This window comes from Nicotiana tabacum, chromosome 3 (genome assembly GCF_000715075.1).
Source record: "Nicotiana tabacum cultivar K326 chromosome 3, ASM71507v2, whole genome shotgun sequence".
In the NCBI taxonomy this organism is placed as follows: Eukaryota; Viridiplantae; Streptophyta; class Magnoliopsida; order Solanales; family Solanaceae; genus Nicotiana; species Nicotiana tabacum.
The window spans coordinates 72,950,188-72,975,563 of NC_134082.1; positions in this window are offsets into that span (position 1 = coordinate 72,950,188).

The following is a 25,376-nucleotide window of genomic DNA, read 5'->3' on the forward strand; positions in this document are numbered from 1 at the left end:
CAAATCACTGTTGAGATTGGAACCATTATCAGTAATGATTGATTCTGGAATTCCGAACCGACAAAAGATACGGTCGCGGACAAAGTCTGCCACAACTTTCTTAGTCACCGCCTTGTACGATGCTGCTTCAACCCATTTGGTGAAATAATCAATTGCCAGTGGATGAACTTGTGCCCATTTGATGCGGCAGGTTCGATTGGTCCGATAACATCCATTCCCCAAGCGGCGAACGACTATGGTGAGCTTGTTGCATTAAGCTCGTTTGGAGGTACCTTTATTATATCTGCATGTATCTGACAGCGGTGGCACTTTCGGACATACTGGATGCAGTCCGTAACCATAGTCATCCAAAAATAACCAGCTCAGAGTATCTTCTTGGCTAAGACAAAACCATTCATATGTGGCCCGCAAGTCCCAACATGGATTTCTTCTAGTAATTTAGATGCTTTCTTTGCATCGACACACCTTAATAATCCCATATTCGGAGTCCTCCTATACAGGATTCCTCCATTGTGGAAGAAATTCTTGGATAATCTTCGAAGTGTACGCTTTTGAATAGGGTTTGCAAGCTCTGGGTGTTCTCTTTTCGCCAAGTATTCCTTGATATCATGAAACCAAGGTTTTTCATCCGCTTCTTCTTTAACATGAGCACAGTAAGCTGGCTGATCGTAGATCTTTACTGGAACGGGGTCAATGAAATTCTTATCTGGATGTTGTATCATGGATGATAGGGTAGCCAATGCATCGGCAAATTCATTCTGGACCCTGAGGACATATTGGAACTCTGTCTTTGTGAACCTCTTTATCAACTCCTGTATATGATCCAGATAAGAGAGTATCTTGGAGTTCTTGGTTGCCCATTCTTCTCGGACCTGATGTATAAGCAAGTTTGAATCCTCTATCACTAGCAACTCTTGGACGTTCATGTCAATGGCCATCTTGAGTCCCAAAATGTAGGCCTCATACTCAGCTATGTTGTTGGTGCAAGGGAATCTGAGTTTGGCAGACACCAGATAATGCTGATCGATTTCTAACACTAGGACTGCTCTTATGCCAACTACTTTGAAATTTGCTGCTCTATCAAAAAACATTCTCCAACCATCATAGGATTCTGCAATGTCTTCTCCTATGAATGACACCTCTTCGTCAGGAAAATACGTCTTTAAGGGTTCGTATTCTCCGTCCACGGGATTCTCGGCAAGATGATCTGCCAAAGCCTGTCCCTTGATTGCTTTCTGAGTTACGTAGACAATGTCGAATTCACTCAACAGGATTTGCCACTTGGCTAGCTTTCCAGTGGGCATGGGCTTCTGAAAGATGTACTTCTACGGATCCATCCTTGATATGAGATACGTGGTATAGGCACAGAAATAGTGCCTTAACTTCTGAGCTACCCAAGTCAGAGCACAACAGGTGCGTTCTAATAGAGAATATCGGGCCTCGTACGGGGTGAACTTCTTGCTAAGATAGTAGATGGCCTACTCCTTCCTTCCCATTTCATCATGTTGCCCAAGAACACAACCGAACGCTCCATCTTAGCACTACAAGGTAGAGTAATAGGGGTCTACCTGGTTCGGGCGGGACCAAAACTAGCGGTGTTGACAGGTACACCTTGATTCTGTCGAAGGCCCTTTGGCATTCATCAGTCCATCTGGTAGCGACATTCTTCTTCAACATCTTAAAGATTGGCTCACAGATGACAGTAGATTGAGCTATGAACCGACTGATGTAGTTGAGTCTTCCCATGATACTCATCACGTCCTTTTTGTTCTTTGGCGGTGGAAATTCTTGAATGGCTTTAACCTTTGATGGATCTAGTTCTATTCCTCGGCGACTTACAATGAACCCAAGTAGTTTTTCGGCAGGAACCCCAAATGCACATTTTGCGGGATTCAGTTTCAGGTTGTACCTTCTTAGTCTGTTGAAGAACTTCCTCAAATCTTCCATGTGATCTGTGGCTTTCTTGGTTTTGATGATGACATCATCTACGTACACCTCGATCTCCTTATGTATAATATCATGGAAAATGGTAGTCATGGCCCTCATGTAGGTGGCCCCTACATTTTTCAAGCCGAACGACATCATCTTGTAATAGTACATTCCTTACGGCGTAATGAAAGCCGTTTTCTCAACTTCTTCTTTGTCCATCTAGATTTGATGATATCCAACGAAGCAATCTACAAATGATTTCAACTCATGCTTGACGCAATTGTCGATCAGGATGTGTATGTTCGGCAAGGGGAAGTCGTCTCTCGGACTGGCCCGGTTGAGATCCCAGTAGTCGACACACACTCTGACCTTCCCGTCCTTCTTTGGTACTGGCACAATGTTGGCTAACCATGTTGGGTATTCTACTACCCTGAGAACCTTGGCTTTGACTTGCTTAGTGACTTCTTCTTTGATTTTTAGACTCATGTCAGGCTTAAACTTTCTGAGCTTTTGCTTTACCGGCGGACATGTTGGATCGGTTGGCAGTTTGTGAGCCACAATAGATGTACTCAGACCATTCATGTCATCATACGATCAAGCGAATATGTCTTCATATTCCCTTAGAAATTCTGTGTATTCCTTCTTTTCTGATGGCGATAAGTGGACACTAATTCTCGTTTCTTTGACGTTCTCTGCATCTCCCAGGTTAACAATCTTGGTCTCATCCAGGTTGGACTTAGGTCTGTTCTCAAAATTTTCAACCTCTTTAACAATCTCTTCTTGTATGCCATCTTTGTCTGAATCTATGTCCGTTTGTTGCGTTGTCTAGTTGCATGTCACAGTCATTGGTTCATCAAGATAAGTAATAGTAATGTTGTATGAGTAAAGTAATGAGAGAAAAATAATAAGAGTAAGATTTATAGGGAAAATGGAAATGTTTTGCTAAATTCCATAACTATTTTGAATATTGAAGATCTTATTTGCAAAAATTCAAAAATGCGAAAGGAAAATCAACTAGTAAAAATGAAATATAGTGCATGATGCTTTGTTCAGCCTTGCTACCCCGAGGCTTTCCAGGATCTGGTGGTTCTAATGGTCCAATTGTTGAGGCATGCTCCTCGGCTTACAGCCTGTATGGAAGGGCCTTCCTCCCCCTCCTCCTTGAAAATGACACAACAATCCATGTCATCATCTTCCACGAATAAATTCCTCATTGCTGCCAGTGCTTCCTCTTCTTCCGACCCATATATAACATCGGCTGACTAGAAAGTCTGTTCCAAATAGGGTATCGGCTGCTCCAGTGGGTAGTAAGGGCCACGCCATGGTGGCGACCAGTTGTTGTACTCTTCCCAAGTGTACTCGTATCCCAGACTGAAAGTGGTGCTATGCTTCTTCAACTTGATAGTTTTGGTGATTCCTTAGAGGTTCTTGCCAAGTCCCTTGCCAGGTTCATATCCGCTCCAGTTTAATATGCTTTCGATTTTGTTGTCCCAAAATTTGTCCTTATCAACGGCATTGACTCGCTCGATGTGGTGATAGGTCTCTCCGCCTATCTTTCTTCTACCTCCGATCGCTGGGATGGTTTGGCGACTGTATATGGGATTGCTATCGTCGCCGTGAATGATCAACTCTTGGTGATTCAACTCAAACTTCACTGCCTGATGTAGGGTTGATGCTACAGCCCCAGCGGAATGAATCCAAGGTCGTCCCAAAATCAAGTTGTAAGATGCCGGCACGTCTATTACTTGAAATTCAACATCAAAACAAGTAGGCCCCATCTGCAATCACAAGCTAATTTCCCCAATAGTGGACCTTTGGGAACTGTCAAAAGCTTTGACATTGATGGCCCCGTCCTTGATCTCCTGCAACCCCTTTCCTAGTGTCATGTGTTACCAACAGACAAATATTGAGGCTGGACCCTCCATCAATCAAGATTCTGGTGATGAAATAATCCTCGCATTGCACAGTGATGTGCAATGCCTTGTTGTGACTTAACCCTTCTGGTGGCAACTCATCTTCATGAAAAGTGATCTTGTGACTCTCTAATAACTACCCTACCATGTTTTCCATTTCTCCTCCAGTGATGTTGCTCGGTACATATGCCTCACTCAGCACCTTCAACAAAGGCATTCTTATGTGCATCGGAGCTTTGCAGCAAGGCTAGGATAGAAATTTGTGCCGGTGTTTTGTTCAACTGATCAATGACTGAGTACTCATTTGCTTATATTTTTCTCTAGAGATCATCGGGCCCAACTTCAGTGATGGTCGGTCATCTAGAGGCCTACTTTCTTGATTCAGCCAAATGTTTCGGGGTGCATACTCTGCCGGTTCTTATCATGCCCTGTGTCATGACTGCTTCTCTGGATTTAGCTTTCCCTTTCCTTCTTGCCTCGGTTTTGTAGTCCCAAGGGATGGCCTTTGTATGGAATGGTATTATAGCCGACATTTCTACTGGAATGGGCGCCTTTACCCCAGACGGAGCATGTAATTTGGATGGTAAAACCGTAACTTTAAACGGTGCGGGTGTGTTTGCTGGAGACCCAAACTCGACCTCAATTAGTGTTGGCGTCTTTGTGGGGGAGGGCACTTAAAACTCAAGTGGAATGGACATATTCACCTCAGTGTCCCCAGAAGGCTGGATCTGGACTACAATCGGATTAAGGGTGACTGTCGGTTTCTTTGGATCTTCACCTTCCGTGATCAAACCGATCGATCCCTTGGGATCCCAATCATATTCTATCTCAATCATGTGAACGCCTCCACCCTTGTGGTCGGGCAGAGGGTTGTTGCGGACATTCGGAGCAGGCTCCTTTGCCACAATAATCTTGTTATCAATTAGTGCCTGGATCTTATTTTTTAGAGAACGACATTCATCAATGGTATGCCCTTTCATACCGAAATGGTATGCACAAGATTTATTTGGATTGACCCATTGGGAAGGGTTTTAAGGGGTTATAGAAAAGATGGGGGTGGCATAACCATCAGCTTTGAGCCTTTCATACAGCTGGTCAATTGGTTCAGCAATGGCGGTATATTATTTGGGAGGTTTGCGGTCAAAATTCGGTTGGGGTCTAGGAAAGTTTTGGCGAGTGAAAGGTGATTGATAGTGAGAGGGTTGAGCATTGTAGGCTTGGTAGACATGTGCGGGTTGGGAATATTTGGGTGAAGTAGGCTGATATGTGGGAGGTAGAGGTGATTGGTAAGTAGGTGATGGAGTTTGGTAAGAGGGCGAGAGTGCTTGGTAATTTGGAGTAGGTTGATATGTGAGTAGAGGCATCGGGTAGGGTTGGTATTTGATAAGGGATTTGGTTCTCTGTGCAACCATTACAGCACTCACATCCCTTTTCTTGGACATGCCACTAGACTGTAGAGCCTTGTCGGTAGCCTGCAAGGCTTCAAAGTTTGTGACCATACCACTTTTGATGCCTTCCTCGATCCTCTTACCTAGCTTGATGATGTCGGAAATTTTTTGGCTTTCAATCAGCATCAACCTTTCATAGTACGGTGGGTCTTGAGCTCGGACGAAAAACCTGTTCATTTGTTCTTCACCTAAAGCTAGTCTGACCTTAGAAGCTTCTGATCTCCAGCGAGTAGCATACTCGCGGAATGTCTCCACGGGTTTCTTCTTTAGCTTCTGGATGTAGAATACATCTGGCGCATTTTCTGTGTTGAACCTAAACATGTCCATGAAATCGTACGCCATGCTTACCCAATTCGACCACTTCTTCGGATCTTGGCTAATGTACCAAGACAGAGCATCTCCCTTCAGACTCCTCATGAAAAGTTTCATGCGGATCCTTTCGTCCTTTCCTACTCCAACTAGTTTGTCGCAGTATGTTCTCAAATGAACTCTCGGATCTCCTATACCATCGAACATCTCGAACTTCGGAGGTTTGTACCCCTCAAGTAGTTCAACATCGGGCTGTATGCAGAGATCTTCATAGTTTAGCCCCTCAATTCCTTTGCTTCCTTTGACGCCCTGAATTCGGCTACTCAACTTCTTAAGCTCTTCAGCCAGACTCCTGATGAGTGAGTCTTTATCATCAGACTCGGGTGTGCTTGAAATAGGTTGGGTGGAGTGTGGCATGGTTTCCACGTAGATAGGGGTATTATGAGTGTGGAAATGGTCATTTGTAGAGTTCGCAGGTTCTGGGATGAGTAGTGGAGTATTGTTGGAAGTATGGCAAGTGTTGCAGTGGTGGTGAGGATCGGGATGGTTTTGTGGTTTTGGGATGTTTTGTGGAGGTGTGGGGTTCTGAGCTTTAGGAAAATTGACATCTGGGGTGGTGAGGAAAATAATAAGCTTGCCAAGTTTCGGACCTAATCAAGTTCCTCCTGAAATTTCAATAGTTTTTGCTCGAGTTGGGACGCATTTTGTTTGGAGACCTGAGTACCATGAGTGACCTCTACCCGTTCAGTTGAGTTGTTCAGATCCTCCATCTTTTCTTTGTTCTTGTTTTTGACATGACTTGGAGGAGGAGTGGGTGGAGGGCCCTTTGATCTTGTGGAATATGATGACGATGCCAGAGTGCACGAACTAACCTTGGGGGAGGGGAATAAATAAACAAAAATAAAAATAAAAGGGTAACAAGTTAGTGAGGATTATAAGAAAAAATGTTTTGATATTTAAACACATAGTGCAAGAATGTAAATCGTGTCCTAATTTGGAGAATCTCTTTGTGCCCGAGGTAGGCCTAGCGACAAGTTGATTTGGAGATCTTATAATACTAAATACCTCATTTTATTGATAAAAAGCAGACGAATCCCAAAACGACGCTAAATAATAGGAAATAAAATGTCACAAGTGGCCATGGGCCTTATTACATTCATAAAACGAAAAGTAAAGACTCATATCTACTTGGTCCCAGAAGGACCTTCCCCAGACTTGGCATTTTTGGCTCCATCGAACAGCTTCACTAGCTTGCGAAGTCCCAGCAGCAAGTAGGCTCTAGCTAGGTATTCACCTTCTTTTCCCTTAGCATTCTGGTAGTCCTCAATCCCCTTGATGAATTTCCTTTCCAGCTCCACTAGACCCTGTTCCAAGTATCCTAGTCACTTGTTGGCGCTGATAGCCATGTCTTTCCATTCTTCAACTAGATTTTGGTGGGCTTCTTGACATTGACAACTCTTTTAACGAGTATTAAAAGAGAAGAGTCGCCACCTAATGATTAAAGTGCATTAGGACACTAAAAAGAGTTTAATTTAGGAAAATCAGAGATCGGGTAAGGGCTTGAAATTATCTCGAAGGGAAGGTGTTAGGCACCCCTCAGGATCCACTAGTGTGGTTCCCGGCCATACTATAATTGTGACTTTAAGTAAGCAAATAAGAGTTTCAAATATGAGGGCGTTTTCACATAATGGTTGCAAATAGATAAAATTAAAAGAAGTGAAAGGCAAGGTGAAATTTGAGAAAAACGGTTTAAAATTTTGAAAGGTAAACAACGAAACAAACAAGTAAAGGGAAGGGGGGTCCGAGGTTTATAAATAATATGGATCACCCCATACAATGTCCGGTAATCGCTCCTCGATGAGGGGTTACACGTGACATTATCGTGTGGTCATCACATTCATATATACCCTTTCCCACCCCGTTAAGATGTTAAAGCGTGGAATAGTCTCGTTTACTTATTGCATGCTATTACCCGCCTCAATTCTATCAGCCCCGGAGGTGCTTGGGACTACTAATCCTATAATGGTGGAAAAGTTGTCTTATTTGTGGTTTCAAAAGGTAAAAATACTATGGTGACAAACAAAAGCACGTATAACAAGTATGGGGCAAGCACATAAGCAGATACGGCTCAAACAGACCTCCTTAAATCAAAGAAAAGCATCTAGTTTAGCATGTCTTGCATGTACTGATTAGGGTCTAATTAAAACTTAAAAGGCTAAAGCAGGCTGATTTGTCACATATTTTCAAATAAGAAGTCCGAATTAGACCTGCCCGCTAGTTGTAATTAACAAAAAAAAACTGGTGCAGTCCTAACTTTTATCCTAAGGCTTGCCTAAGCGTTAGACGAAACCAATAGGCATGATATCTATTGGTTTCAGAAAAGATGAAGTGTACTGATTTTAGAAGAGGCCGTCAGTTATTCAGGGAAGACGAGTTTTGACAAAAGATTCTGCAGATGTTGGACAATGATATTACTGATTTTAGACTTATAGGTGAACGAAAGTGTTTCATACTAGATTGTTAATTCCTATAGGAATGCTTTCTAGGCATTGTTGACTTTAAAAACATTGTTATTGACATGCAGAAATCCTATAGGCAAGTCATCTATATGCAGTTAGTTATTTAACTCCTATAAACAGGTTTGCCTAATGGTAGATGCACATGCAAATTGCAGGAAATCCTATAGACATATTATCTATATGATATGCAGAATTTCAGAAATGACTTATGGACATGGTCTCTATATAATACAGAAGTGCAGAAACCTATAGACATGGTCTCTATATAATGCAGAAGTGCATAAACCTATAGACATAGTATCTATATGAAATGCAGAAGTGCAGAAGTATAATGATTCCCTATGAATATGATATCTATATGAAATGCAGAAGTGCAGAAGTATAATAATTCCCTATGAACATGATATCTATATGAAATGCAGAAGTGCAAAAGTATAATGATTCCCTATGAACATGATATCTACCCCTTTGCAGGCATGATTCCCTCCCTTTTCACTAGCCATTCCCAATAGTTATTACAAGTTATTACAGCCCGGAATGAAATACGAAAAGCAAAATTAAAAGTACAACCAAGGGGAGCCTAATTCAGACTCCATGTCTGAAATATGAGATTAACCAACTTTAAAGACCATGATCCAAAGCCTTTCTCTCATCTTTGGATGTGTCAGAGTTCCCTAAGAGCCTCATATGGACTCCGGGCAGTGCTCACACTCAAATGTTACCAGATTAAGAACATAGTGCAGTATGGAAGGGCCAACCCTCAAGTGTCCAAGTTCAGAGGGAACTCAAGGACCCAAGGCAAGGCTCACAAGACGGGGGCAAAACCTAGAAGTTAGGAGAGAGTGCAAGTGCAGAAATGAATTCTGAACGGGGAAAGGGGGAAAAGGGAACAACTTAAAAATCAATGCATATAGGGGTATAGAGGAGTAGGGAATTTGCAAAAACACAAGAGAAGCAGGCTGATGGGCATACTCAGCAATGGGATATGCTGGCACACACTCTAGTCTGTTAGAGCTTAGGACCTCACTGGTTCAAAACTCAAGTCATGGACAACAAATCATGTTGACATACCCTAAGTCATTACTTACAAACACATAGGGGTAATGGGGTAGGGAGAAAAGATTCACAGTAGAAACAGGCAGTAGAACATAGGCATATTAAGTTAAATATAGAACTCTACATAAGCAGTAAGGTAGCCATGGATAAAAAGACTTTAAGTAAACACATTGGGGTGATGATGAACTAAACTTAGGACATACAAATTTCAGAGAAAACAAACAAAGAGAAAGCATTAGTCTTGTAAAGCCAAAGTGCAAACAAGCAATCAGAATGCTATGAGTTTAGAAGAGAATTGTGAAGTCTGAAGTGTAGAAGTACTGAATTGAAGGTGTCCTAAAGTGCAGAAGGGTCGTGCCCTTTTATAGTGCAGAAATCAAGTAGAAATAGGTAAGAAAAATAGTTTTGGAAATCAATTACACAAGGACTCCCGTTAATTAAGGGATTCTGATTTCAAACGGGCAAAATAATTAAGGAAAGTGGTCAATCAAACACTTTTCCAGAGAAGTATAAGAGGGGTAAATATATAGAGGTTTATTTAAGGACAAAGTCTTGAGAGTACACGGTTTGTGCAAATAAGGAAAGGAAATCAGTTAACAGCTAGTAAATAAGAAATTGAGGATTTCGTATGAATGAACCAGGTCAAAAAGATGGGAAGGATTTTGACTTAAGGAAAATCAGTACCAATTAATTAAACTTATTAAAAGGAATTCTAAATCAATCACAAGTTGGAATTACATTTTGAAGAAAGATTCCTCATATATAAAAGCACACAGACACGTTAAACGTGAAGAAATTTGTCATGCTATTCAATAGAAAAGTCTAGTGTAGGAGATCAGAATTGTGTGCAAACAAAAGAAGTTCACACTTAGTTCATAGACCCAGAAATAAGTCTGAAAGAGTCAAGGGTCCTCAAATAGAACCCTAGTTTGATCATATGACCAAACTCGGAGGAAACCCCCAAATTCTAGGGTTTTCGACTTGATTCAAATACAAAGATGAGGAGGCAACAGGCTTAGAGATTTCTTTTCAGAATCTCATGAGAAGAGAAGAAAATACAAATAACATTCAAAACAGACAAAGTGTAGGAGAATAATGAGAGAATAGTCACGACATTAAAAGAAATGTGTTTAAGAAAACCTTTTAGAAGGGACTTAAACAGAGTTCAGTAGAAGGCAAACAAAACTTAAGAACTCAGTAGGAAATATATACAGTAGAAGAACACAAAAATACTGGAAAAGCATAGCAAAGATCATATAGGAAAATACAACAAGATAAACATGCGAGCATGGTATAAAACACAGTAGAAAAACAAAGCACAAAAGAACATATATAGCATAAGAAAGTAGTAGAAGCACATGCATGACAAATACACACAAAGAAAGGAAAAGAAGAGTCGGAGAAACATTTTAAGCTTTTTCAGAAACCCTAAATTGGAAAGAAGTAATTTTTTGAAAGAAAAATTGGGGAAAATGTTTAAAAACTCTAGTAGAGCACAGATATAGAACAGACTTAAGAAAAAATCAGAGAAAACCTCGAATAGCTTCGGGTTTCAGGGGAACCCTAAAACGAGAAAGGCTTTAAAAAGGTTCGATCAGAGTCGGAGAGGTTAGAACCATGCTCAAAACATCATTGTACGCCTAAGCAAAACCTACAAGGGCCATAGAACCTTGGATCTGTAGAGATCTGAACAGACACCTTCGAGGTCAGACCTAGGACCTTCATACTGACTTCTTACGACTTTGCTCTATGGCACGATTTGGAACCAAAAAAGGGTAACATTTCCTAAATGTCTTATAGCCTCTCAATTATAAATGTGGAGCGCAACACACCCATAAATGAGACTCTCTAGGACACGACCTGCTCTGATACCACTTTGTCATGCCCCAAACCTAGGGAGGCGTGGCTGGCACCCGGTGTCGCACTGGCCCGAGCGAACCACTCTATATCTCATGATCATTCGACCAAAACTAGAACATACATAGGTCAAGTTAGCTGAACTCATTCCTTTTGTAACTATCATGGGCTCACATGGCCACAACTCATAATGTACAACTGTAAGTGGAAAACACTGTATCAATGAACCATTTTTCTTAAAACATGAATACATATGGGCCGTCAAGGCCTCTAACATACCGTACAAACTGAACCTCTGTCTACAAAGCCTCTAAGATTATTTGACATCAAATGGGATAGGGTACCGACCTACCCATAAGTCTGTAGAAAAACTTTGACACGATGACTCATAGACTCGGTTGCACTCCGAATGAGGTGGAGTCTTACCGATCCTTCATTGAATGCAAACCACGTATACTGTGAGGGCTCGTCAATCTGATTATCTATACCTGCAGGCATGAATGCAGTGTCCCCAACTAAAGGACATCAGTACGAATAATGTACTGAGTATGTAAGGCAGAACTGAAACATAATAATAAGTCAACATTAATTAAAGACATATAAGAATCAATTGAATCTCTGAAGTGCCACCTTATCTGCATACTTATCATACTTACATATATAATGCTTCTCTTAGAGACTATTTCTATTATCCATATCATATGATGCATGACTGCCCAACTAATCAGTGGTAACTGCCCGACCGGCCGTAGCGCGGTGGTAAATACATGACTGCCCGACCAGCCGTAGCTCGATGGTAAATGTGTAACTACCCAACCGACCACAGGACTGAGGACTGCCGGTAATTGAGAGAAGAAGTTGACCAATTATTTAATAACTGGCGCCTATGAGAATTTCTGAGTGATCGAGCCAAAACCACTTCAAAAATAGGGACGCCAATAAATAGATCGAATATGAGGAACCTCAATATGTCATAAACATAATCATTGGAGGGGTCTATGTCCCTCAAGGACCAATGATAAAACACACCAAGGTATCCATCACAAGGGAAAAGCGCACCCAGGATTATATCCCAGAAGGAACTATTTCATTCAGCGACGAGGATGCCGAAGGCATCGTACAACCTCATAATAATGCACTGGTAATATCCGTACTTATTAATAGGTCTCAAGTTAAATGTGTATTGATTAATCTGGGTAGCTCGACCAATATCATTAGATCGAGGGTCGTAGAGCAGTTGGGGTTACAAGACAAAATAGTGTCGGCGGTCCAGGTGTTGAACAGCTTTAACATGGCATGCGAAACCACTAAAGGGGAGATAACCCTACTAGTGAACACTACCGCGATGATCCAAGAGATAAAATTCTATGTGACAAAAGGGGACATGAGATACAACGCTCTATTCGGAAGACTATGGGTTCACAACATGATGGTGGTACCTTCTACCTTACACCAGGCACTGAGTTCCCTAAGCCGGAGGGGAGTCAAGACGGTCTACGGAGAATAGTCGGCCACAAAGCAAATATTTTCTGTCGACGAGGTAATCCTGATATCAGTGGTTTCGACATCAAGGAACCTAGAGCCGACTAGAAAGGAAGAAATTAAATAGCAATCACTGATGTCGGCTTTGACCGAACCGGAGGAGTGGGGAGTAGACGAGGAGGACAACTACGGAATCCTGATGTTGTTCATAGCCCTTGATAATACCGACGCCACCAAATCGACAGTCCAGGAGTAGGAGCAAGTCATATTGATCGAACACCTACTAGATCGAAAGGTATACCTGGGCACGGGGTTAACTCCCAAGCTCAGGAAAAAACTCATCGAAATTTCTTAAAGCTAACATAGATTGTTTCGCTTGGTCCACCTTGACATGATAGGGATCCCCCCAGAAGTGACCACTCATAAGGTGAGTTTGGACCCGAAGCTCCACTCGGTCATATAGAAGAAGAGACCACAGTCCGAGGTCAAGCATGCATTCATTAAGGATGAGGTATCTAGACTCCTTAAAATAGGGTCTATTTGGGAAGTTAAATACCCGGACTGGATAGCTAACGTAGTGGTAGTGCCTAAAAAGGGAAATAAGCTAAGAATGTTTATAGATTACGAAAATCTGAACAAGGCATGCCCTAAGGATTCTTTTCCTTCGCCTAACATCGATCGGATGATCGACGCGATAGCCGGGCATGAGAAAATCAGCTTTCTTGATGCCTATTCCGGGTACAACCAAATTTGGATGGACTTGAGCAATTAAGAAAAGACTTCTTTAATTACTAAATTTGGCACCTATTGTTATAACGTAGTGCCATTTAGATTAAAGAATGTCGGTGCCACATATTAACGCCTAGTAAATCGGATGTTCGAAGAACAAATAGGAAAATCAATGAAAGTTTATATTGACGACATGTTAGTCCAGTCCCTACGAGCAGAGGACCATTTGAACCATTTGCAGGAAACCTTCGATATATTGAAAAATACAATATGAAGCTAAACTCGGAGAAGTGCGCATTCGGGGTCGGATCGAGAAAATTCCTTGGGTTCATGGTATCTAATCGAGGGTTCGAGATCAATTCCGACAAATTCAAAGCGATAGAAGACATCATTGTGGTGGATAATTTTAAGGTCGTTCAGTGATTAACCAGGCATATAGTCTCCCTGGCTGGTTCATATTGAGGTCCTTGGACAAAAGCCATCGGCAATTCTCAGTGTTGAAGAAGAAGAATAACTTTTCCTGGACCCCAGAATGCCAACAAGCATTGGAAGAACTCAAACGGTACCTATCGAGTCCTCCCCTACTGCACACTCCGAAAGGCAGACAAACAACTATACTTTTACTTGGCAGTTTTCGAGGTGGCGGTAAGTGGAGTCTTTGTTTGGGAAGAGGAAGACATGCAATTTCCTATTTACTATGTCAGTAGAACTCTAGGTGAGGCCGAAACAAGGTATCCTCACCTGGAAATATTGGTGCATGCTTTACTAAGAGCCTCCATGAAGTTAAAGTCGTACTTTCAGTGCCACCCAATGTGCGTGTAACCTCTTACCCACTGAGGAATATCATGCACAAACTCGACTCAGGCTAGTTGGCCAAACGGGCCGTCAAAATCGGCGGGTACAATATCAAGTATTGACCCCAAACCGCCATAAAATTGCAAATTTTGGCAGATTTGTGGCCGACTTTATGCCGGCCTTATTACCCGAAGTCAAAAGGGAATTATTTTTAACATCAAGGACTGCATCGGGAATCTGGACCTTTTTTACAGACGGTACCTTGAACCCAAAAGGGCCTGGGATTGGCATCGTGTTAAAACCACCTACAAGGAATGTAGTTAGGCAGTCTATTAGAGCCATGAAATTGACTAACAATGAGGCCGAGTATGAGGCCATAATTGCAGGTCTCGAATTGGCTGAAAGCCTTGAGGTCAAGGTGATCGAAGTTAAGTACGACTCCCTCCTCATGTAAATCAAGTTAATGGGACGTTCGAAGTGAAAGAGGAATGAATGCGAAGATACTTAGAAAAATATTATAGGTAACGCTGCATTAATTCATGGAATAGACCCTATAGTATGTGCCCCGAGATCAGAACAGCAAGGCTGATGCTCTGGCTAACTTGGGCTCGTTGGTCGATGTCGATGAATTCAGTTCGGGAACGGTAATACAACTCATGAATCTGGTGATAGAAGAAGGCCATGCCGAAGTAAATTTGACCAGTTTAACTTGGGATTGGAGGAACAAATACATAGACTACTTGAAGTCCGGAAAATCGCCCTCAGATTCCAAAGAATCGAGGGCCCTACGTACCAAGGCTACCAGATTTCGCTTGGTCAAAGGGATATTGTTCAGAAGAACATTTGACAGCCTGTTAGCCATATGTTTGGGGCCGAGAGATACCGGATATGCCTTGAGAGAAGTTCACGAAGGCACTTGCGAGAACCATTCAGGGGCAGAATCTTTGGTTCAGAAATTAATTAGGGTCATCTATTATTGGACAGAAATGGAGAAGGTTGCGAAGGACTTCGTATGAAAATGCGACGACTGCTAGAGACATGCCCCAATGGTCTGTCAACCGGGACAGCCACTCCACTCGGTCTTGTCCTTTTGGCCATTTATAAAATCGGGAATGGGCATCGTCGATCCCCTACCGTGGGTACCCGATAAGGCTCAATTTATACTATTCATGACCGATTATTTTTCAAAATGGGCCGAACCTCAAGCGTTAGAAAAAAATCTAGGAGAAAGAAGTCATTTTCTTCATCTGGGACCACATAATATGTCGATTCTGGATACTGGCCGAGATTGTTTGCGATAATGGGGAACAATTCATCGCCAGCAAGGTAAATAAATTTTTCGAAGATCACAAGATTAATAAGATACTATCAACACCTTACCACCCTAGTGGGAACAGACAGGCAGAATCAACAAACAAGACCATACTTAAAAACCTGAAAAAGAGATTGACCAATGCCAAAGGGAAATAGAAGGAAATATTGACCGAAGGCCCATGGGCATACCGTACGACCTCGAAGTCTGGTACCAGGGCCACTTCATTTTCATTGTTCTACGGGGCCGAAGCCTTAATACCAGTCGAAGTGGGAGAATCGGGCCTTAGGTTCCAATATGCGACAGAAGAGTCAAACGGCGAGGCCATGATTACGGGCCTTGGAACTATTGGATAAAAGGCGGGAGGCCGCCCTAGTTAGATTAGCCGCCCAAAAAAAGTGAATAGAAAGATACCACAACTGAAGAGCCAACCTCCAAAACTTTAAGATTGGGGACTTGGTGTTGAGGAAAGTAACATTACACACCCGGAACCTGAACAAGGGGAAGCTGGGACCGAATTGGGAAGGACCATATCGAGTCATTAGAATTACCGACAAAGGTTCGTACAAACTCAAAGAAGGAAACAATGTGCAACGACCGAACAATTGAAACGTGACACGCTTAAAGCGGTACCACTGCTGAGGTACGAACTCGATTACTCTTTAATCATGTTATGAATCAGACTAACATTTGTAGGCAATGGCCATGGATGGATATGGCTATTGGGTCTGAAAGCATGCGTTGCACTCTTTTTTCCTTAAATCGATTTTGTCCCAAAATGGGTTTTTTGATAAGGTTTTTAACGAGGCAACAGTAAAATTTGCTAACTTAGATTCTAAGATCGGTCTCATACCAGAGTCAATGATCATTCACTTTAATAGTATCCGAGCCCTCTTAAGCTCGACCTCAAATACTGGGGGCTACTATCTCGAATTACAGTTTTTAGCAAGGAAAGAAGGAAAACCTTGTATGCTAGAAGCTATGGCTTGGTGGTTAGGATTCATTGTAAGGGCCAAATGGTCGTATGAATCGTGCTCGCATAGTCCACTCTAACCATGATACAAGTTTTTATGTGCTTTCGATCATCTACTTTACATACTGAGAAATGAAAGAAAGTTTAACCTTGATATTACGCATTTTCTTACTTATTTAATTCCAGATCCTAAGAGACCACGAGCTATCCTACTCAGGGACTATCGAGCCCAAGGGATACCCCTACTCAGGAACTGTCACCTGAAGAAAGTTCGGACAACCCCAGCTATCTAATGTCGGAGGCACCAAACCTATTAGGTGGTGCCCAAATACAGAAGGCTACAACCACCCTAAGAACGACTAGGAGACTTTCGATACTCGTAATCAGAAACTAAGGCCTTTATAAAAACACGAAACCAGCTAATAGGTTACCCTTGGCAAAAGCACCGTCAAAAATCACTTAAGCATCTTAAAAATTTCCAGTCACACCAATGTTTCAAAGCCTCGAACAGACAAAGTTGTATCGAACTCGGGCTCCGTTCGGATCTTCAAAAAATGAACGCCCTATAACAACAATTGATTCTATGCTAAGGCATCCAAAACACTATATAGATAGAAATTATCAAAAGATGCTGGAAAACTAAAGACATGATATTGCTATATAGGGAAAATTTCACATATATTCTGAAATATATTTACAAAGGCCCAATAAAAACGGCCTCAAAAAAAATAATATATATATATATATATATATATATATATATATATATATATATATATATATAAGAGAGAGAGAGAGAGAGAGAGACATAAGTAAAAGCAAAAAAGGTACTAAGGCATCTATGTCTGGTCTTCATTGGGCCCCGACACGTCGCTATAACAGTCGGAGCTCTCAGATCCTTCGACTCCCTCAGACTTGTAAAGCTTCTTTTCCTTGACTTCTTCTCTTCATCTCTCCTCGATCTCGGCCAATAAGTAGAAGCCTCGGGCGTGGATCACTTTGAGGGTTACCCTTCAGGACAGCCACTTCATGTATTCAGCCTTTGTCTTAAGGCGTATCTCGGATGCCTCCACACCGGCCTTGTACCAGGCCATAATTTCTTTGGCATCAGCGGAGGTTATGTCCAATTTGGACTTCAGAGCCTCATATTCTCTACTGAGGAATCCCGCTCTACGACAGCCGAGCTTAGTAGTGCTCGAAGACCGTCATTCAGCTAAGACCATTTATCAGCTTTATCTTTTACCACCCGGAGTTGGTTCTCCACCGATGCCAGCTCCGCCTTCGCAGCTTCCTTCTCTGAGGCCTGTCAGTCCATCCTGCTCTTCAACACTTAGATCTGGGCCTTAACCTCGTCCATCCCGGCCTACAGTTGGTCGATCAGATCCATTTTCTGTAGGACCTATGAAGTTGTGCTGATAGTCATCGCGACTAGTTGCTCGTTCTTATCTTCAAAGACCTTTACCTTTTAAACTAGGTCGGCATGTTCCCATTTCAGGGTCGAGGCTTCCTTACGAGTTTTTTCACCTCGGCCTGGAGAATCGGGAGGTTCTTAAAGGCTTCGTCCTATTGCTCACTCAGAAGCATGTACATATCCATCTTCCGGAACTGCTCCTTGAGCTCGAACTCGAGTTGGTTAGTTTCCAAATGGTACTGGATAAAGATCTCATGGTGAAGCACTGAAGCCTATAAAACAATGGAATTAAGTGAGAAACATCAAAGGAAAACTTAAATGATTCATAAGGGGAGTTTGAAAGTGCTAGAGCCTCACTCGGTTCAGCGCCTGTTGTGCCTCGTTGAAGAGACTTGACGTGCCAACCTCATTCATCTTTGTCTGGTCCTCCTCGGTCACCAGGCATCAGAGATAGCTGGCTAGGCCTACCGGAGAAGACAGGACTAGGGTATCCTCTGGGACTTTGAGAACAACTGTCCTCTTGCGCTCGGGGAAAATACTCGGCGCGGGAAATTGCTTCACCAATCTCGGGCTTGAACTCGACCCGCCAGCTTCCGAGGGCACGTATTTCTTTAGGACCTCCAAGTGACCCGGCCCCAGGAAATCTTCCAATATGGACATATACATGCCATCGAAGAAGGAGTGGAGAGGGTCTTCTGCACCTTGTGCTCCTTCACTTGATTTTTCTTTGCCCACTTGGGCCTCTTCGAGCATGGACTCGGTATAGGAGGGTATCTTGATGATATCAATCATATTTGTCGCCTCCTTCAGGATATGAATGGTTTCTTGGGAGGTCGCAGCCTCTATCTCCACTTCGGCCTCTCAAATCGGAAGAGGATCAGCCTTATGGCCCTCTCCCTAGTTGTCACCTGCTATATGCAAGGTCGATCTATGGGCGACAAAAATGTCATCTTCTTCGGGCTCATCCCTGAGCCGGTAAAGGAAGCTAGGGTCCTATACCCTTGAGTTGGAATTCTTCTTGGTCTTGCGAGCCCGGGTAGCTTCCCTCTTTTTTATCTTTACCTCGAGATCCGGGGACCCGAGGAATTTTTCCTTTTCTTCTTCTCCTCCTTTGTGGCAGGCCCGGGCTGTCCCGAGATGGAAGGCTTAGCAGGCAAAGATGGATCTTTGTCCTCATCAAGCGGCCTAAATTCCAGTGGTCATAGGCAGGCCTACAAGAAAAAGGAGAAGTTAACACTATGTAAGTTAAAAGCAGGATGATAACAATTTCGGGAAGGAACCTCACCATGACAACGAGCCTCTCATCTGCCTTTTGAGAGCTTGAGCCATGCACGCTCGGAGTAAGGCATCTTCTTACAAATCCCCTCAATCCGCTCCTTGAATCGAGGGATTGCATCTAGAACTCAGGCAACGGCTGCATGAACACAAGCGTAAGTGATGAGAAAAAAGAAATAGAAGGGGAGGAATACCCACGAGAGACAATACTTATGGTATGTGTTCCACTCCTCGAGGAACGGTAGAAACTTGCGGGGAATCAGGTCTTCGGTCTTTATCCGAACGAACTGCCCCTGCCAACCGCGGTCTCGGTCCTCGTCAATGCTCGAGAAGATTCAAGAACTGTATAAATGGATTAGATGGTCAAGGGTGAACAGTCGAGACTCAGTTTTGTTTACAAAGTAGCGCAAGAGGATCACGATCCTCTAGAAGGATGGGTGGATTTTCTCAAGTCACACCTCGTATATCTTGCAGAAGCAAAAACTACGGGATTTTGCAGGGGCGAGTGTGAAGGGGTAAGTGTAAACACTCAGATACTCCTTCACGTGAGTGGTTATATCGTCGTGAGGCCCTGGGACGACCATGTCTTTACCCTCCCATTTACAGTCCGCTCGGACTAGGGGTAAAGTTTCTTCGGTGACGGAGCATATGTATCTCGATACTCCCTCACCCCGGTCTTGTTGGCTAGAGGCCTTCTCGACCTTGAAGTCATCCCCAATCGAATATCCCCCAGGTATAAAACTTTTCATATGGGGCTTTGGGGCCGCCTCGGGGGCAACCACTTTGGCATCTGCGACCGAGTGGGATGATGAAGGGGCTGTTTGTTGTAGCACAGACTTGGAAATCCTGGCCATAGTATGTAAGCACGTGATTTTTGCCCTATATGAGAATTACTCCCAAAAAAATTCAAAAAATAAAATAATTTTTATTTTGTGATATTTTGTGATATTTTTGAATAATTATTTGTATTTGTCTGTGCATGTTTATTTGTTAAATTATTAAAAATACAAAAATATGTCGCATTTTGCATGTAGGATTTAATTCTACAATTGTTAGTAATTAAATTTGTTTTACAAAAATTAAAAATTACAAAAATAGGCATCGTTTGCATTTTTAGCATTTAATGTCCAAATATACAATTTTATGCTTAATTATTACTTAATTGTGCGTTAATTGTTATTGGGAGTTAATTTGTGCTTTTATAACTTAATTTAGTTCTCAATAATAGTTTAAGTATTTCTATAATTTAGTTTTAGAGAAATAAAAGAAGAAAAGAGAGCGAAAATATAAAGAAAGTCGGAATTGGGCCTCTTCTTCGATTTCAAGCCTCAGGCCCAAAAATGGTCCAATCTTCCCAAACGACCCAGTCCCTTTCGAACTGGGTCGACCCAGTCCATAACCCAACATCCTATTATCTTACATTTTACAAAACAAAACAAATATAAAAAAAAGGAAGAAGAAAACCCTAAAACATTAAACCAATCTGCCACCCCCCCCCCTCATTTTTCTTCTTCTTCCTCAAGCTCCAAAACACCCCTTCCATGGCTGCCTCCTCCTAGCGTCGTCCCCAGTTGCGACCATGCTGTTCCCAGCTCCACCATAACACCATCGTTGTTTTGGCTTCATCATCTTCGTCGAGCTCTAACCATCGTTGCCTTTGCTTCATCGTCTTCGTTATGGTGTAACCCACGTTGTTGCTTCTTCTTCCTCACTTCATGGTGCTGCTATATCTGCTTTCATCTTCCCCGTCGCCACTGCTTCGTCGTCGACCAAGCAGACCACGCTGTTGCTTCTCCGTCGCAGCTGCTGCCCGCATCCGCCATTGACGCAACCATTTTTGCTCCCCGCTGCTTCTGCTTCAGCCTTCTTCTACTGCTGCTCGTCGAAGCTACTGCTGCTCGTCGAAGCTCCAGCTGCTTTCCTCTTTGCTGCATCCCAAACAAACCCCATCGATGCCTTTTGCTCCATTATCTCCATAGCAGCTGACGAGTCCGAAAACCATCTCGTTTGTTTTCGAGACTCAAATCATCTCGTTCAGTCCAGTCCGAAAACTTACTGCTTCATGTCCAGTCGATTTCAAGCTTTTATTCGAGCTTTGGTCGATGTTTGTCAAAACAGTCCATACATGGTTCGAGTTCGTCATTGTTCATCTCCGGTTAGTTGTTCTAAGTTTTTGTCCATATTTTTGTGTGATGTTTTTCGGATCCAAAATTGGTAAATGATTCAATTCTTCTTTTTATTTGTTCGTCGTTGAAATAATTTTCTAGTTTGTTCATATGTTTTGTTAATTTAATTTTCAGATTCAAATGGGAAATTAATTAGTTGTTTTTTTCATGTTAATTTTATTCATTTTTTGTAAGAAAGGGATTGTTAGTTTAATGTTTGTTAGATTCAAATTGAAGTTTAAATTAATTATTTCTTCAATTTGTTTCATGTGTTTTATATTTTCAGAAATTGTTAACATTGTTTAAATCATGTGAATCCGTCATGTTTGTTGTTTTATTGAATAGATTTAATTCATGTTCATATTATGTTTGATTGATCTTGAATCCGAAATTTGTATAGTTTGATTTCTTGTTTATCATTTATGATTATTTCTTGAATTTGTCTCATAATCTTGTTTAAGTTTAATATAGGAATTGTTTGTTGTAATGTTGTTAGAGTTGATTTTAAGTTCAATATTATTGAATTTAGAAATCTGAATATACTTGTTTGTTGTTGTTGTTGTTGAATCCGAAAATAAGTTTGTTTGTTGCTAAAATATTGTTCAATCAAATTTTAGTTGTTCTTTGTTGTTCAATTTGTGTTCATGTGATTTGTTGTTGAAATGTTGAAGAAATCATGTTCATGTGATTTGTTGTTTAAATTTGTGTAGAAATTGGTCATATTGGCTATATTTTGGTTGAGTGTGATTAATTGATTTGTTATAGCTGATGGGGTAGTTTGGTAATTTGCAGTACGTTCAGGGGTAGTTTGGTAATTTCAGTAAGGTCGGAGGGGTAGTTTAGGAATTGTACATTTTGTAATTGTTTATATGAAGCATGGGGGACAAAATGTAATGGGGTGGGTTGTGATATAGTTGTTTAATATAAAGGGGGACAAGACAAAATTTAGTGGGGAGGAATCTTGTATTTATTTATGTTAGGCATGGGGGACAAAAAATAATGGGGTGGTGGGATATATTTATTTAATGTAATGAGGATAAGTGGGAAGATAATAGGTTTCGTAGAGAAAATGGATTGATTTTAATTGATTAAAGGGTTGGAATTATATATAGGAAGTATTGAACACAAGACACGGACAGATACGAGAGAATACAGAAGAGAAAGAACGAATCTGAACAGAAAGAAAATAAGAGAGAGAAAAAAAAGGCTGAACATTTAAGAGAGAGAAAATTCCGAAAAAATATTTAAACTTTCAAAAAAAAAACTAAAAAAAAAATCTTTTGCTTTCTTTCATTGTTTGAAATCAGAATTAATTATTTTTTCATCAAAGCTTGAAGCTTTTGTTTTTGGGATTACTACTCCACCGATTTGCAAATTCGGTTCGTGGGTTACTGTTGCTGGACTGTTTGTTGCTGCACTGTATTGTCATTACTACTGCTGATTCTTATCTTCATTTTCTTTTGCTTCCAATATCAGGTACACAACTGACACGCTGGTTATTGTAATCCGAAATATGAGGCATGAATACAAATGAAGAATAGAGTGTTAAATTTTTAATTTAGTTTTAATTTTTTTTTGTATTGTATTTAGATTATTCATGTATTATTATTCTGTCAATCACTGTCATTTGGCATAATTAGACATGTTATAGCGATATATTAAATAACGCCTTAACCGGATTATTAGGAAATATATTCAAGACGGATTACTAATTAAAACTGTTTAATAATCAAAAATAGAAGAAAAAACGTAAAAATGGCGTTATTGAATCAGTTTGGCAAAAATTGATTAATTCCTTATTCATAAGGTTTTTTGTCAACATTAAGTTAATCGGAATCATGTAGTTAATTTCAGTTAAAACATGAATTAGTTTGCGAATCAAGTATTAGGACATGATGTGAATTAAAACAAGGTTAGTTAAGTTTAAATTGTTTAACTTTTAGAAATATGGTTTAGTAATCAAGTTTTTTTTTAATTTTCAGTATTTGTAAATAATTAATTTCAATAAGCTTAAGTCATACTAACAATATGTTTTAATCCAACTATGGGATAATTAGTTTTTTTTTTTACTTTTTGGCAATTCCATGTTGTTCGTAATTATCATTTTAGTAATATTACTTTCCATTAATATTTGTTTTGAATTAGTAATTAATATGTTATTTTTAAGTATGTAGAGATTGACTTCATAATTATGGACAAACTTAGTAATAATAAAGATGTAGTCATTAAAGGGTATTCATAAAATAAGGGAGGATCTCGCTAACAAATAAATAAATATAAATAATACAAAAAATTGCAGTCCTCCAATCTTATTTATTTATTTTTTTATATAAGAAAATACCTATATTTCAAGATGGGCGATTTAGTAAAATTCACAGTCTTACCTAATAATATCATAACGCGTAGTATTTTGGCGCATATTTAATAAGGTTGTTTTCTTGAATACGGGTGTACATTTATGTATCCCAAATCACGATCTTGACGAAGTCAAAATGCGTCAACAAATCACGCGTGCACTGGTTGTGCGTGGCTCGAGATGCGTTTTCACGACGTTGCAATTTTGTATAAAATAAATAATGATAAAAGCGGTTTTTAAAAGTTAAGTTTGCACATAAGTTTATAATACGTATTATATCAGATAGTCAAGCCAAATATAACAGTTGAGCGACCGTGCTAGAACCACGGAACTCGGAAATGCCTAACACCTTCTCCCGGGTTAACAGAATTCCTTATCCGGATTTCTGGTTCGCGGACTGTAATACAGAGTCATTCTTTTCCTCGATTCGGGATTAAACTGGTGACTTGGGACACCCTAAATCTCCCAAGTGGCGACTATGAAATAAATAAACAAATCCCGTTTCGACTGTCCTTTAATTGGAAAAAACTCTTGTACCCTCGCGGGGCGGAAAAAGGAGGTGTGACAGCTCTGGCGACTCTGCTGGGGATAGAGACCCAGAACCACTGGTTCAGGGTTCAAGAATTCGAGCTTAAAATAATTGTTATAGTTGGCTTTATTTATTATCTGATTTTTACATGATATATGCCTAATGTGCTAAATGATGCTTTTACCACTTTAATATTATCTGAATTGTGGATATACAACTACTACGAAACCCTTCTTCTTTCTGAGTCTTCTGAACTTATGGTGTACACGTGCGCGTGGCCCACCTTTCTGTTAGAAGTCATACCAAATAAGACGAAGTTGGGACATGTAACTAGGTCGGGCAGACTTTCGTGCTCCCGATACGTTGCCCCCACTTCGGCTCAAGCTGTCCACTTGGGTGAGCCAGGGCTAGAACAATATGCCTCAGGTTTTTTCACTTAGAATAACTCAGCTTCATGTCGGATCCCTAGTAGGAGCGATTGTTTGCATCACGTGCATTTGACTTTGGAGGCTCAACACAGGGGTTGGGTCTGTCAAGAACAGGTGTACCAAAAACAAAATGAAAATGACCATCCTGATGCATCTTACTTGCTGCTACTAGCGCATTTATTTGATCCGGATTTGTGTGTTGACTGACTTTTGAATATCAGGAATAATATTTTGAAATTGAAAAAAAAAAGAAAAAAAAAAGGAAATAGCGGTTAGGGAATTGATTGTTTATTTTTGTAAAAAACCAATGCCCAAATACTGTCAAAACTCTGCCGAAATTTTGAAAAAAAATGTAGTTTGTTTTATTAAAAGCAAAGAAAAATAGAAAGAAAAAAAAGAGTCGTTGTTCTGTCTTATTTTTCAAAAAATAAAATAAAAAAGGAAAATAGTTTGTCTTCCCCTGAAAAATGACAATGACAAAAAATCTTATTTTTAAAATAGTTTTTTATTTTATTTTATTTGTTTCTGAAAATGGCAAAATGATAATGAAAAGAGTCGTGCTTTGAAAGTGTTTTTGTTATTTGCTGCTGAAAAAGAAAAAAAAATCCTGTTTTAAAATAGTTCGGTTAATTGGCCTGAACTACGCGGGTTTGATTCTCACCGGATGTGAGATACGTAGGCAACCCTCATCGGGTCCAACCCCTTTTTTTGCTAAAATAGCCAAAAACCAATAAATAAATAAAAAACGTGTCAAAATTTTAATTTTTGTCATAAATAAGTCTAGTGGTGTCCAACCTTCCCTTTTGCTAAAAAATAGCCAAAAAAAATATGTCAAATTTTAATTTTGTCATAAAGAAGTCGGGTGACGCTGTTTTATCAAGACATAGCCG